Source organism: Nomascus leucogenys, chromosome 1a (assembly GCF_006542625.1).
Source record: "Nomascus leucogenys isolate Asia chromosome 1a, Asia_NLE_v1, whole genome shotgun sequence".
In the NCBI taxonomy this organism is placed as follows: domain Eukaryota; kingdom Metazoa; phylum Chordata; class Mammalia; order Primates; family Hylobatidae; genus Nomascus; species Nomascus leucogenys.
Window position 1 is genome coordinate 75,242,990 of NC_044381.1, and position 15,116 is coordinate 75,258,105.

Below are 15,116 nucleotides of genomic sequence, written 5' to 3' on the forward strand. Positions count from 1 at the left end.
ACTGTACCATCTTGAATTCCCCCTAGCAATACACACCATTTTAAGTGGCCATTAACAGGAGAATGGATAAATAAATTGTGGCATATTAACAAAATGCAATACTATAAAGCAGTTAAAATGAATGGACTGCAGCTAAATGTATCAACATGGCTCAAATCTCAAAAACAAGTAGAAAAAGCAAGTTGCCAAATCATACTTATAACATTTATACAAAATTGGAATATTCAAAACAATATGTTAGTTTCGTGTATGTCATCATAAATATAAGAACTTGAAGCTGGGCGCAGTGGGTTGCACCTGTAATCCCAGAACTTTGAGAGGCCGAGGGGGGTGGATCATGAGGTCAGGAATTCAAGACCAGCCTGGTCAACATGGTGAAACCCTGTCTCTACTAAAAATACAAAAATTAGCCAGGTGTGGTGTCGCATGTCTGTAATCCCAGCTACTCGGGAGGCTGAGGCAGGAGAATTGCTTGAACCCAGGAGGTGGAGGTTGCAGTGAGCCGAGATCTCACCATTGCACCCCAGCCTGGCGACAAGAGCAAGACTCCATCACAAAAAAAAACAAAAAGAAAAAAAATAACATGAGTGGGAATGAAGAACACCAAATTCAGGATAGTGGTTTTCTCTGGAAAAAGGGGAAAGGCGGCCGGGCGCGGTGGCTCATGCCTGTAATCCCAGCACTTTGGGAGGCTGAGGCGGGTAGATCATGAGGTCTGGAGATCGAGGCCATCCTGGCTGACACGGTGAAACCCCGTCTCTACTAAAAATACAAAAAATTAGCCGGGCATGGTGGCGGGCGCCTGTAGTCCCAGCTACTTGGGAGGCCAAGGCAGGAGAATGGCGTGAACCTGGGAGGAAGAGCTTGCACTGAGCTGAGATTGTGCCACTGCACTCCAGCCTGGGCAACAGGGCGAGACTCCATCTCAAAAAAAGGCGGGGGGTGAAGGCATGGGGAGGGTATACAGGGGCATTTATTCCCCCCTCTAAATAGAGCTAAAGCAAATATGACCAAATGCTATGATTTAATAAGTTGAGTTTATCATATTTTCTCTATTCCTTGCTATGTTAAAATGTGTTTAATAATTTTTAAAAATACCCAATGAACTGTTTCAAAATACGATGAAAATAATTGGTAGAACTGAGTGCTCTATTAGTGAATTAAGCTCCATTCATACTATTTCAACCGTATGAAAGAAGCACTGTGATTTTGACACATGAGAAAACAGGTTCCAAATGGTCAAGAGAGTGGTCAAGGAAGTGTCAAAATTAGGACTCAAACCCGTTTCTGATTCCCAAGTCCAGCTTTTGTTCCATTATGTCAGTACTGTCTTAAGCCTCTGCTCTCTGTAAGCACTGGTTGCATTCTTACCAAATACTCAGTTCTTGAGCCAGGAACCTTTATGAATCAGAACACCAGCAAGTTGCAGTTTTGAGGGGCAGGAGAAAATGCCAACTTATCTTTTACTGTCTTGTCACTTTCCATTTCTTATTTCTCCTTTCGAAATCTGTCACAAGGTAAAATTTGGTGACTCCAAAACTGTTGGCCGACAAGGATCAAATTTAGACAAGGTTTTTATTCCTCTGGCCCCCATAATGTTCCAGATAACCCCTTTACTTACTGAACTACTTTTTGTCTGAACAAAATCCTTTATTTTAAATTGTAGACCGTCTGGCATTTTTTATAACTTCTGAAACTTTCAAGTAATACGTTTTAGTTATAGAAAAGTTAGAATATCAAAAGGAGATAAAACTAAAAATTATTAAGTAACAAGAAATAACTACTGTTAACATTTTGGTATATATACTTGCATGCCTTTTGCTATGTGTATAAAAATATTAAACATTATATATAAACATCCTAACTTTTTTTTTTGGCTGGGAGAAGATGGAGTTTCGCTCTTGTTGCCCAGGCTGGAGTGCAATGGCGTGATCTTGTCTCACTGCAGCCTCTGCCTCCCAGGTTCAAGCGATTCTCCTGCCTCAGCCTCCCAAGTAGCTGGGATTACAGGCATGCGCCACCATGCCTAGCTAATTTTTTTTTTTTTTTTTTTTGAGACAGAGTCTCGCTCTGTCGCCCAGGCTGGAGTGCAGTGGCGTGATCTTGGCTCACTGCAAGCTCCGCCTCCCAGGTTCATGCCATTCTCCTGCCTCAGTCTCCTGAGTAGCTGGGACTACAGACGCCCGCCACTATGCCCGGCTAATTTTTTATATTTTTCATAGAGACGGGGTTTCACTGTATTAACCAGAATGGTCTCGATCTCCTGACCTTGTGTTCCGCCTGCCTTGGCCTCCCAAAGTGCTGTGATTACAGGCGTGAGCCACTGCACCAGCCTAATTTTTGTATTTTTAGTAGAGACAGGGTTTCACCATGTTGGCCAGGCTGGTCTCGAACTCCTGACCTCAGGTGATCCACCCGCCTTGGCCTCCCAAAATGCTGGCATTACAGGCATGAGCCACCGCGCCCGGCCAACATCCTAACTTTTTAAAGCATGAATAGAGTTGTACACTGGTTTTAAAGTCAGCTTTTTTCCACTTGGCAATGGAGTATGGACACTTTTTCACATTAATGAATAATTATTCCACATTAAGTGACTACTTTGTACTCCATGGTATTGTACATTCCTACTATCCTATTTTTTGGAGGTCTAGGTTACCAACTTTTAGGTATTTCTTTGAACCATCCCTTCTTCATCCATACTTTGCAAAAGTATGCAAACTTCTAATGGTATTTTCTGAAACTTTTTCAGTACTGATGGGAGTATAAATTTAGAGTACCTCTGTGGGGGATATTTTGGCAGTATTGACTAAGAATGCACATATATCTTGATCCAGTAATTCCACCTCCAGGAATTTATCCTATAGGTATTCTCACCCATGTGTATAATAATATATGTTCAAGGCTATTAGTGGCAGCACTGATTGTCATAAAAATTAGAATTAACAAAAATGGCATCTCTACAGGGATAGCTAAATTGTGGCACACTGATAAAAATAGATTACTATGTGTCTGAAAAAAGAATGAGAACGCATACCATATCTGCAGAAAGATAACTGATAACACTGGTTGCCTTTGGGAAGGGGAAATTAACTGGGGAACAGAGGTGGAAGAATTTTCATTGTAGTCATTTGTGTCCTTTATGTTTTGAACCAAAAGAAGGTATTAATACTCAAAAATAGATTTGAAACTTCTTAAATGTCACTGAAATGAAAACAATAATTAAAAGCAATTTTAGAATCTAAACCTTTCACTTTACATAAAAAAAACTGACACAGCGGTAAAGTGATTTGTCCATGTACAAATAGTTAAGTTATAAATGAATGTATTTATAAATCCCAATAAGAAGAATCCCAGATTCCAAAGGTTCTCTTTGCCCATACCAAGGGTTGAGGATGATGTGGAGGAAGTGGAACTCTCATAGCCTGCTGGTGAGAGTGCAAAATTGTAGAACCACTTTGGAAAATGTTATGTTTTGTTTTTCTTTTGATTCAATTCAGGAAAGAGTTAATGCTTTGGAAAATTTTTGACAATTTCTTAAAAAGTTAAAGAAGTTACCCAGCCATTCCACTTCTAGGTACTTACCCAAGAAATGAAAGCATATGTCTACATATAGCAGCTTTATAAATCATGGCAAAAATTTGAAACAACCCAAATTTCCATCAACAAGTGAATGGATAAGTAACTTGTTGCATAGCCATACAATGGAATGCAACTCACCGACAAAAAGGAACAAATTGATAACATAAGCAACAAAATAGATGAATCTCAAAATACTTATGCTGAGTGAAAGAAGTCAGACACAAGTATACACTCTGATTCCATGTATATAAAAATAGAAAATACAAACTAATGTATGGTAACAAAATAAATCAGTGGTTCCCTGGAAACTTGGAGGGGGGTATGTGGAGGGGGTGGAATGGAAGGGAAAGATTACAAAGGGGCCCGTGAAAACCTTAGGGGTGGTGGATGTGGTTTTATAGGTGAATACATATAGGAAAATTAATAAAAGTATGTACTTCTATAAAGAAATACCTGAAGGTAGGGGGCAAAAAAGTATATACTTCTAAATGTGTGCAGTTTGAACATTAGAGGAAAAAAACCTTCCAAAATACAAACAGCATAGGAGGCATGCAAACCCAAAGCCACTGTGGTTGGCTGGTACTGAGACTAGAACTCAAGTTTAATCAAGTTGGTGATTTTTTAGCCTGGTGAATACAATGAGAGATTTCTGCTTTTCTCCACCTAGGTATGTCATGGCCCTTTTGTGATTCCTTCTTTGACTAGAAATCTTAAAATCTTCCCTTTAAATAGGTCAGGAAGTAGATAGGCCTAGTATATTACTTGTCAGTGTTAAATATAAATGGAAATCCTATTTTTCACAATTTTCCTAAGTCAATTTATGTACCCCTTCTCCTTTAATATCTGAGCATTTCTCACATACCTGTTTGAAATACCGATGCTATTAAGTTGAAATTTTTACTGTAATGACTGAGGTAGTCATCACTCTTAGGTATGACCTTCATTTGTTGCTATTAGAGTTTAAACTCTTTCATATACCTTTAATATCCTAAGATTACTGTGTTATAGTTTTATTACTCTTTCTTGGATCCAGTGTGTCTCCAGCCTCCCCATCTGTTTTCTTCTCAAGGTTCCCTCCCTCCCTCATTGCCAGTAGCAAGTTTCATCTCCTTTTAGCCTTCTTTTAGGGCACTTCCTCAAACCTTTCATTTCACTTCGCCTCTGAAGGTTCTACTGAGTTCTATCTTATTAGTACTAAAGACATAAATAAGAGATAAGGAAATTGCTGATTTCAAAACAGATTGGTCTCAAGTCTAAAGACTAACTGCTGTTGTCTAAAACAGTCCTAATAAAAGGACTTTACATGGAGAAGTCCGTGGTTCCTTTTTTTTCATTCACTGGCTCATTCAAAGAATACTGATAGAGTGCTTTCTATATACCATATACTGCCCTGGCATGGTAGCATTTTAGCACAATAGACTCAATGTGACAACAATAATAGACTTCAAAAATAAACTATAGTTCTTTGAGGAGATCAATAAAATTGATAAACCTGTATCCAGGCTGATCAGGAAATAAAGAGGAAGACATAAACTACCAGTATCAGGAATGAGGGTCGTGATCACTACATACAGTATCTATAGCTATTATGAAGATAGGGAGGCCAGGCATGATGGCTCACGCCTGTAATCCCACCACTTTGGGAGGCTGAGGCAGGCGGATCACCTGAGGTCAGGAGTTCGAGACCAGTCTGGTCAACCTGGTGAAACCCCATCTCTACTAAAAATACAAAAATCAGCTGTGCATGGTGGCATGTGCCTGTGATAGTCCCAGCTACTTGGGAGGCTGAGGCACAAGAATCACTTGAACCCAGGAGGTGGAGGTTGCAATGAGCTGAGGTCGCCCCACTGCACTCCAGCCTGGGCAAGAGTGAGACTCTGTCTCAAAAAAAAAAAAAAAAAAGGAATATCATGAATATCTTTATGCCAATATATTTGCCAACTTAGCTGAAATAGAAAAATTCCTTGAAAGACACGAATTACTGAAGCTCACTCCAGAAGTTGATAACCTGAATAGCCCTATATCTATAAAGAAATGGAATTGATGTTAAAAAAAAAAAACTTCCCACAAAATAACTCCAGATCCAGCTGCTTTCAGTAGTGAAGTCTACCAGACACTTAATGAAGGCATAATAGTGATTCAACTCCAAGTCTCCCAAAAAACTGAAGAAGATTGCTTCTAAATCACTTTACAAGATCAGCATTAGTATGACACTAAAACCAGACAAAGGCATTTCAAGAGAAGAAAACTAAAGACCAGTATCTTTCACAAAAATACATGCAAACATTCTAAACAAAATTTCAGTAAATAAAAGTCAACAACATATTAAAAGGATAATACAACATGGGCCAAGTGGGATTTATTTCAGGAATACATGATTTGTTTAATATTTTTTAAAAATCAGTGAGGCATAGTGGTTCACGCCTGTCATTCCAGCATTCTGGGAGGCTGAGGCAGGAGGATCACTTGAGCCCAGGAGTTCAAGGCCAGCCTGGGCAGCATAACGAGAGTGAGTCTCTACAAAAAAATTTTTTAATTAGCCAGGTGTGGTGGTGCATGTCTGTGGTCCCAGCTATCTGGGAGCTTGAGGCAGGAGGAGTGCTTGAGCCCAGGAGTTCAAGGCTGCAGTGAGCTGTGGTCATGCCACTGCATTCCAGCCTGGGCAACAGAGTGAGACCCTGTCTCAAAAACAAAATAAAAATCAATGTAATTTACCATATTAACAAGTTAAAAAAGAAAAACTTTATGAGGCAGAAAAAGCATTTGACAAAATCCATCTGTTCTCAATAAAAATTCTCAACAAAGTAAGCATAGAAGGGAACTTTTTCAACTGATAAAGGACACCTATGAAAAACCTATAGTTAACATCATATTTAATGATGAATGACTGAATGTTTTTCCTCAAGTTATTGATTGATTGATTGAGATGGGGTCTCACTCTGTTGCCCAGGCTGGAGGGCAGTGGTACGATCTCAGCTCGCTGCAACCTCTGCCTCCCTGGTTCAAGTGATTCTCCTGCCTTGGCCTCCCAAGTAGCTGGGATTACAGGTACCTGCCACTACGCCCGGCTAATTTTTGTATTTTTTTTTTAGAAGAGATAGTGTTTCACCATGTTGGTCAGACTGGTCCCGAACTCCTAACCTCAAGTGATCTGCCCACCTTGGCCTCCCAAAGAGTTGGGATTACAAGCATGAGCCACCATGCCTGGCCTTCCTCAAGATTAGGAATGAGACAGGTATCTACTTACCTGGTGCTGCCTTTTTTTTTTTTTTCTTTTTTTCTTTCCCTGAGACAGGGTCTGACTCTGTTACCCAGGTGGATTACAGCTCACTGCAGCCTCCATCTCCTGGGCTGATGCCATCTACCCACCTCAGCCTCCCAAGTACCTGTGAGTACAGGCTCGCGCCACTGTGCCTGGCTAATTTTTGTAGTTTTTATAGTTACAGGGTCCCACTATGTTGCCCAGGCTGGGCTTGAACTCCTGTGCTCAAGTAATCCTCCCATCTTGGCCTCCCAAAGTGCTGAGATTACAGGCATGAGCCACCACGCTTGGCCTCTCACCACTTTTTGTTGTTGTTGTTGTTTTTGTTTTTTTTGTTTGTCTTTTTTGAGACGGAGTCTCGCTCTGTCGCCCAGGCTGGAGTGCAGTGGTGCAATCTCGGCTCACTGCAAGCTCCACCTCCCGGGTTCACGCCATTCTCCTGCTTCAGCCTCCCAAGTAGCTGGGACTACAGGCCCCCACCACTACGCCTGGCTAATTTTTTGTATTTTTAGTAGAGACGGGGTTTCACCGTGTTAGCCAGGATGGTCTCAATCTCCTGACCTCGTGATCCGCCCGCCTCAGCCTCCCAAAGTGCTGGGATTACAGGCATGAGCCACTGCGCCTGGCCAGCCTCTTGCCACTTCTATTCAACATTGTACTAGGAGTTCTAGCCAGAGCATTTAGGTAAGAAAAAGAAATCATATAGGTATCTAGACTGGCAAGTTTAGCAAGATTATGAGATGCAAGTTTAATACACAGAAATCATTTGGATTTCTATGCACTAGCAATAAAGAGTGCATAATTGGAAATTTTAAAATACCGTTTCCAGTAGCATAAAAATATGAAATATATTGGGATAAATCTGACAGGATGGGAAAGACCTCTATATTGAAAACTGCAAGGTATTGCAGTGACAAAGACAGTCTTTATGAGGGACTATACCTTTTTCATGGGTCATAAAACTTAGTATTGTTGAGACTCTTTGCTCCTCAAATTCAGTGCAATACCAATAAAAATACCAGCAGGCATCTTGTAGAAATTGACAAGCTAATTATAAAATTCATCTGGAAATACAAAGGATCTAGAGAAGCCGAAAAGAACTTTGAACAAGAACTAAGTTGAAGGCCTAGCATTAGCTAATTTCAATAATTATTATGAAGCTGTAGTAATCAAAAACAGGGTGGTACTGGAATAAGATGGACAAATAGATCAATAGAACTGAATAGCCAAAAATACGCTCTCATATATATGGATAAGTGATTTTTGACAAAGGTGCCAAGGCAACATGGTGAAGATAAGACAGCCTTTTAAGGAAATGGTGGAGGGCAGACACAGTGGCTCATGCCTGTAATCCTAACACTTTGGGAGCCCAAAGCAGGCGGATTACTTGAGGTCAGGAGTTCAAAACCAGCCTGGCCGACATGGTGAAACCCATCACTACTAAAAAGGTAGCGGGCACCTGTTATCCCAGCTACTCAGGAGGCTGAGGTAGGAGAATCGCTTGAACCCAGGAGGCTGAGGTTGCAGTGAGCCGAGATCAGGCCATTGCACTCCAGCATGTACAGCAGAGCGAGACTCTGCCTCAAAAAGAAAAAGACAGAGAAAGAATGAGGGAAGGAAGAAAGGAAGGAGGGAAGGAAGGAAAGAAGGAAAGGAAGGAAGGAGGGAGGGAGGAAGGGAAACAGTTGGACATCCATATGCAGAAAAATTAATTTGGATCCATATCTTGCAAGATAGATGAAAACAAAGTGGATCACAACCTTAAATAGATCACAACATGGATCAGAAAACCTAAAACTATAAAACATCTAAAAGAAAATAGGAGAAAATATCTGTGACCTTTTGCCTAACTGGGTTAGGCAAAGATTACTGGATACAACATCAAAAGCATAAAGTAACAAATTGATAAATTAGACTTTACCTAAATTTAAAACTTTGGTACTTTAAAAGACACTGTTAAAAGAATAAAAACACAAGAAACAGACTGGGAGAAAGTATTTGCATAGTACACATCACATAAAGGACTTCAAAATATAGAAAGAACTATCAAAACAGTAAAAAATGCAATTTCTAAAAAATAGACTAAGGCTGTGAACATATACTTCAACTAAGAAGATATATGGATGGCAATTATGCACATTAAAAAAAGATGTTCTTCAAGAGAATGAGAAGACAAACCACAGACTGGAAAAAAATATTTGCAAAAGACAGACCTGATAAAGGATTGTTATCCAAAATATACAAAGCTTAAAACACAACACTAAGAAAACAAACAACCTGATTTAAAAATTGGCAAAAGATTTCAACAGACATCTCACCAAAGAAGATATACAAATGGGAAATAAGCATAGGAAACAATGTTCAATATCATATGTATATGTCATTTGAGAACTGCAAATGAAAACACTGAGATACTACTACACACCTATTAGAATGCAAAAATTTAAAACACTGACAATACCAAATGCTGGGGAAGATGTGGAGCAACAGGAACTCTCATTGCTGGTAGGAATGCAAAAATGCTACAGCCACTTTGGAAGACAGTTTGGCTGTCTTCAGTTTCTTTCTTTCTTTTATTTTTTTAAGAAGGCGTCTCACTGTGTCACCCAGTCTGGAGTGCAGTGGCGGGATCTTGGCTTACTGCAAGCTCTGCCTCCCGAGTTCACGCTATTCTCCTGCCTCAGCCTCCCGTGTAGCTGGGACTGCAGGTGCGTGCCACCACACCTGGCTAAATTTTTGTGTTTTTAGTAGAGATGGGGTTTCACCACGTTAGCCAGGATGGTCTCGATCTCCTGACCTCCTGATCCACCCGCCTCAGCCTCCCAGAGTGCTGGGATTACAGGTGTGAGCCACCGTGCCCGGCTTTCAGTTTCTTATAAAACTAAACATAGGTCAGGCGCGGTGGCTCACGCCTATAATCCCAGCACTTTGGGAGGCTGAGATGGGCAGATCACGAGATCATGAGTTGGAGACCAGCCCGGCCAAGGTGGTGAAACCCCGTCTATACTAAAAATAAAAAAATTAGCAGGGCGTGGTGGCGGGCGCCTGTAATCCCAGCTATTTGGGAGGCCGAGGCAGGAGAATCGCTTGAACTCGGGAGGCAGAGGTTGCAGTGAGCCGAGATCGTGCCACTGCACTCCAGCCTGGGTGACAGAGTGAGACTCTGTGTCAAAAAACAAACAAACAAAAACCTAAACATAATTATACCACATGATCTAGCAGTCACACTCCTTAATATATACTGAAATGAGTTGCAAATTTACGGCCACAAAAAAACCTGCACACATCCAGCATGGGCAACATAGGGAGACACTATCTCTACAAAAAAAGTAAAAAAATTATCCAGGCATGGTGGTGCATGCCTGTGGTCCCAGCTACATGGGAGTCTGAGATTGGAGGATTGCTTGAGCCTGGGAGGCTGAGGCTGCAGTGAGCTTTGATCATCGTGCCACTGCATTCCAGCCTGGGCAACAAAGGAAGACCTTGTCTAAAAAAACAAAACAAACAAAACCTGCACATGCTTGTTTATAGCAGCTTTATTTATAATTGTCAAAACCTGGAAGCAACTGAGACATCCTTCAAGTAAGTGAATGGAAAAACTGTGGTATATCCAGAATATGATATTATTCAGCACTAAAAAAGATGAGCTACCAAGCCATGAAAAGACATGGAGAAAATTTAAAAGCATACTCTGAAAAGGCTATATACTGTATGATTCCAAATATATGACATTCTGGAAAAGGCAAAACTATGGAGATAGTAAAAAGATAAGTGGTTGCCAGCATTTAGAGGACAAGAAGGGATGTATAGGTGGAGCACAGGGGATTTTTAGGGCAGTGAAACTATTTTCTATGATACTAGAATTGTGGATACATGTCACTATATATTTTTCCAAACCATTATATATTTGTACAAAACCAAGAATGAGCCCTAATGTAAACTCTATGGACTCTGGATGGTAATAATGTGTCAGTGCCGGTCCATTAATTGTAACAAATCTATCACTCAGGTGAAGGATGCTGATAGTAGTGGAGACTATGCATGTGTGGGGGTGGGGGTGGGGGGGATACAGGAACTCTGTACTTCATACTCAATTTTGCTGTGAACCTAAAACTGTTCTAAAAATTAACGTCTATTTAAAAAGTTGCTCAACATCATTAGGCATTAAGGAAATGCAAGATGAAACTTATGGTGAGAATCTACTATAGCCTTATTAGAATGGCTAAAATTTATAAATTTGACAAAGACAAGTATTAGTGAAAATATTGAGGAACTAGAACTCTTTTTTTTTTTTTTTTTAAGACAGTGTTTTGCTCTTGATGCCCAGGTTCAAGTGCAGTGGCACAATCTTGGCTCACCTCAACCTCCGCCTCCCAGGTTCAAGTGATTCTCCTGCCTCTGCCTCCTGAGTAGCTGGGATTACAGACATGTGCCACCACACCCGGCTAATTTTGTATTTTTAGTAGAGATGGGGTTTCTCCATGTTGGCCAGGCTGGTCTCAAACTCTCGACTTTGAACACCTACCTCAGCCTCCCAAAGTGCTGGGATTACAGGTGTGAGCCACCGCGCCCAGCAGAACTAGAACACTTATACATTGATGTTGCAAAATGGTATAACCATTTTGGAAAAGTGTTTGGCATTTTCTGGTTTTTTGTTTGTTTGTTTGTTTGTTTTGAGACACAGTCTCGCACTGTCGCCCCGGCTGCAGTGCAGTGGCGCGATCTTGGCTCACTGCAAGCTCTGCTTCTCGGGTTCACGCCACTCCCCTGCCTCAGCCTCCTGAATAGCTGGAACTACAGGCGCCCACCACCATGCCCGGCTAATTTTTTGTATTTTTAGTAGAGACGGGTTTTCACCGTGTTAGCCAGGATGGTCTCCATCTCCTGACCTCATGATCCACCCACCTCAGCCTCCCAAAGCGCTGGGATTACAGGCGTGAGCCACTGCGCCTGGCTGGCATTTTCTTAAAAAAACAAAAACAAAAACAAAAGACACAAAAACAAACAAACAAAAAAACATATCCCTACCATAGGATTCAGCTATTTTACCTTAGGTATTTACTCAAGAGAATAGGAAAGGCATATTCATATAAAGACCTCTATATAAATGTTTACGGCAACTTTACTTGTTGTAATAGTCAAAAATTGGAAACAATCCAAAGTTCGACAGATGAATGGTTAAACAAATTTTGATGTTCATAAAATGGACTACTATTTACCAATAAAAATGAACTATTGATACTATAACATGGATTAATCTCAAAATAATTATACTGAGTGAAGGAAGCCAGGTATGATTCCATTTATATAATACTCTAGAAAATGTAAACTAATCTACAGTGACAGAAAGTAGGGCACGTTTGTGGCAAGAGAAAGGAAGGATAGAGAAAGGTATTAAAGAAGTACCTTTAATGGTAGATAGATATATGGTTACTATCTTGATTTTGATGATAGTTTCCTGGATGCATACATATGTCAAAATTTATAAAACTGTACACCTTAAATATCTGCAATTTATTGCATATCAATTTTACCTTGATAAAGTGATTTAAAAGAAAAAGAGTGGCCAGGCACTGTGGGAGGCCGAGGTGGGCAGATCACCCGAGGTCAGGAGTTCGAGACTAGCCTGGCCAACATGGTGAAACCCCATCTCTATTAAAAATACAAAATTAGCTGGGCGTAGTGGCACAAGACTGTAATCCCAGCTACTCGGGAGGCTGAGGCAGGAGAATTGCTTGAACCTGGAGATCGTGCCATTGCACTCTAGCCTAGGCAACAAGTGAAACTCCATCTCAAAAAACAATAATAAATAAATGAAAGAGAGCTATCATCCAGCATAGAACCATGTTTTGAAGATGACTATTATTAGTGCTATCTCAATATGAAAATGATCAAAGCTTTATAGGAATTCTGATCACCAAATTAGCAAGAGTGGTGCCTATATCTGAGAAGAAAATATCTACCTGTCCCATAGAAACTTGCCTAATTTTTCAATTATGTTTCCTCATGGCCTTTCTCTGTGGCAATTTCAACTTTAGAAATCTGTTTATTCCTAATTGCTGTAATAATTCTCCTACTTTTATGTGTCACTGTTTACTTTGCTCCTGAATACTCAGCTAATCTCAACAGTTTCTCTGGCTCCATCCCTCTCCATTTACCACAGGCATTAACTATGTGAAAGTGAAGGTGAAAGATCGGAAGAAGGCCACAAGACTGGTGGTCTTAGAAGACAAGTTGCCGTCAACCTAAAGAAAGATCAATTGAAGCTGGGCTAAACCCATTGCCAATATTCTGAATCAGTCCCTGATCACCAGTAATACTTACAAGATGCTGACACTATCCTCTCCTCTGCGTTTACAATCAGGTTTTCAGAATAACCAAGTTCCCTTCTAGAAGACAATTATCATGAGAAAAAACATACAGTACTCAAGAAAGCATGATATGTAACTTACCCCTGCTAACTCTTAAATTTTGAGGGCTGAAGGTACTACTCGGACCCATTGGTTTTTTAATCTATCTATCAATTTATCATTTACCTATCTGTATTTTTTTTTTTTTTTGAGACGCAGTCGCACTCTGTCGCCCAGGCTGGAGTGCAGTGGTGTGATTGATCTTAGTTCACTGCAACCTCCCCACCTCCTGGGTTCAAGCAATTCTCATGCCTCAGCCTCCCAAGTAGCTGGGATTACAGGCACGTGCCATCAAGCCCGTCTAATTTTTGTGTTTTAAATTCACCATGTTGGCCAGGCTGGTCTCAAACTCCTGACCTCAGATGATCCACCCACCTCGGTCTCCCAAAGTGCTGGAATTACAGGCTTGAGCCACCACGCCCGGCTACCTATGTATTTTTATAGACAGGGTCTCATTCTGTCACCCAGGCAGCAGTGCAGTGGCAGTGATCATAGCTCACTGCACCCTCCAACTCTAGGCTCAAGTGATCCTTCCAGAGTAGCTAGGGCTACAGATGCACACCACGACCAGTATTTTTTTGTTTTGTTTTTGTTTTATCGAGACGGAGTCTTGCTCTGTTGCCCACACTGGAGTACAGTGGCACAATCTCAGCTCACTGCAACCTCTGCCTCCCGGGTTCAAGCAATTCTCCTGCCTCAGCCTCCCAAGTAGCAGGGATTACAGGCACGTGCCACCACACCCAGCTAATTTTTGTATTCTTAGTAGAAACAGTGTTTCACCATGTTGGCCAGGCTGGTCTTGAACTCTTGACCTTGTGATCTGCCTGCCTCGGCCTCCCAAAGTGCTGGGATTACAGGCATGAGCCACCGTGCCTGGCCCTTGTTTTGTTTTTTTAGAGATGGGTTCTTGCAGTGTTGCCCAGGCTGGTCTCCAAGTCCTGAGCTCAAGTGATCCTCCCACCTCAGCCTCCTAAAGTGTTGGGATTTCAGTTGTGAGCCACGGCACCTAGCCAGACCCACTGGTATTCAGAGCGGTGAGGAGCACCTTGCTATGCACACACTAGTAATAACAGTAAATTGTAAATCAGTAAATAGCAATTGTATAACCTAAATAAAAGTGAAGTATCTAGTTCTTTAGGTCCCTAGCTTATGCCTTCTCTTTGCCTTAGTAGAAACGTCAGAACTCTGGTATTTAAGACAAAGTCTTACCTTCTTTCTTTCTGCTGTGCCCACTGAGTAAGGCAAATATTAGAAAAGCAGCTAGGCCAGTATCATGGGACTCTCAGTTGTTTTTGCTTTGGGACCTTTGACTGTCAGGCTCAGCCCAGCAATTTAACGTATTTTTCTAGATTAAACAGTGTTGCTTCTGAATTCCTCCCTTGGACCTTGGACTGCTGGGTCCTTTCAGGCGACAAAGGATACCAGGTTGGGGCGTATGGGCTAGTGTTAGACAATGTGAACTAGGAGGTGACCCAAGTTGACCTTAGAGTCAACTTAATTTTGCAGGTGAGGGAACAGAGACCTAAACGACCACCGGCTCCCAGTAAAGCAGATTCGCAGCATACTGTGCTATGCCTGAATGGGTGTTGTAGACACGGGCAGAGGAGTGTTTGGAGAAAGGGCTCAGAATTTGGAGTGCGACAGACGTAGGTTCGAACAGAGCTCTGCTACTCGGTGGCTGTAAGGGCTCCCGCACACATCCTCCCGAACGCTCGGCTTCCTCACCGGTCCGCATGCCTGGGTGCGAGGCGTCAACGCGCCGCTGGGTGCGCAGGAGGCCCCAAGGCCGGATGGGCCGCCGCGCCGACGCCCCCCTGCCGGCCGGCCCGCGCCCAACGCTCGGCTTGTGGGACGCCCGTGGCCGG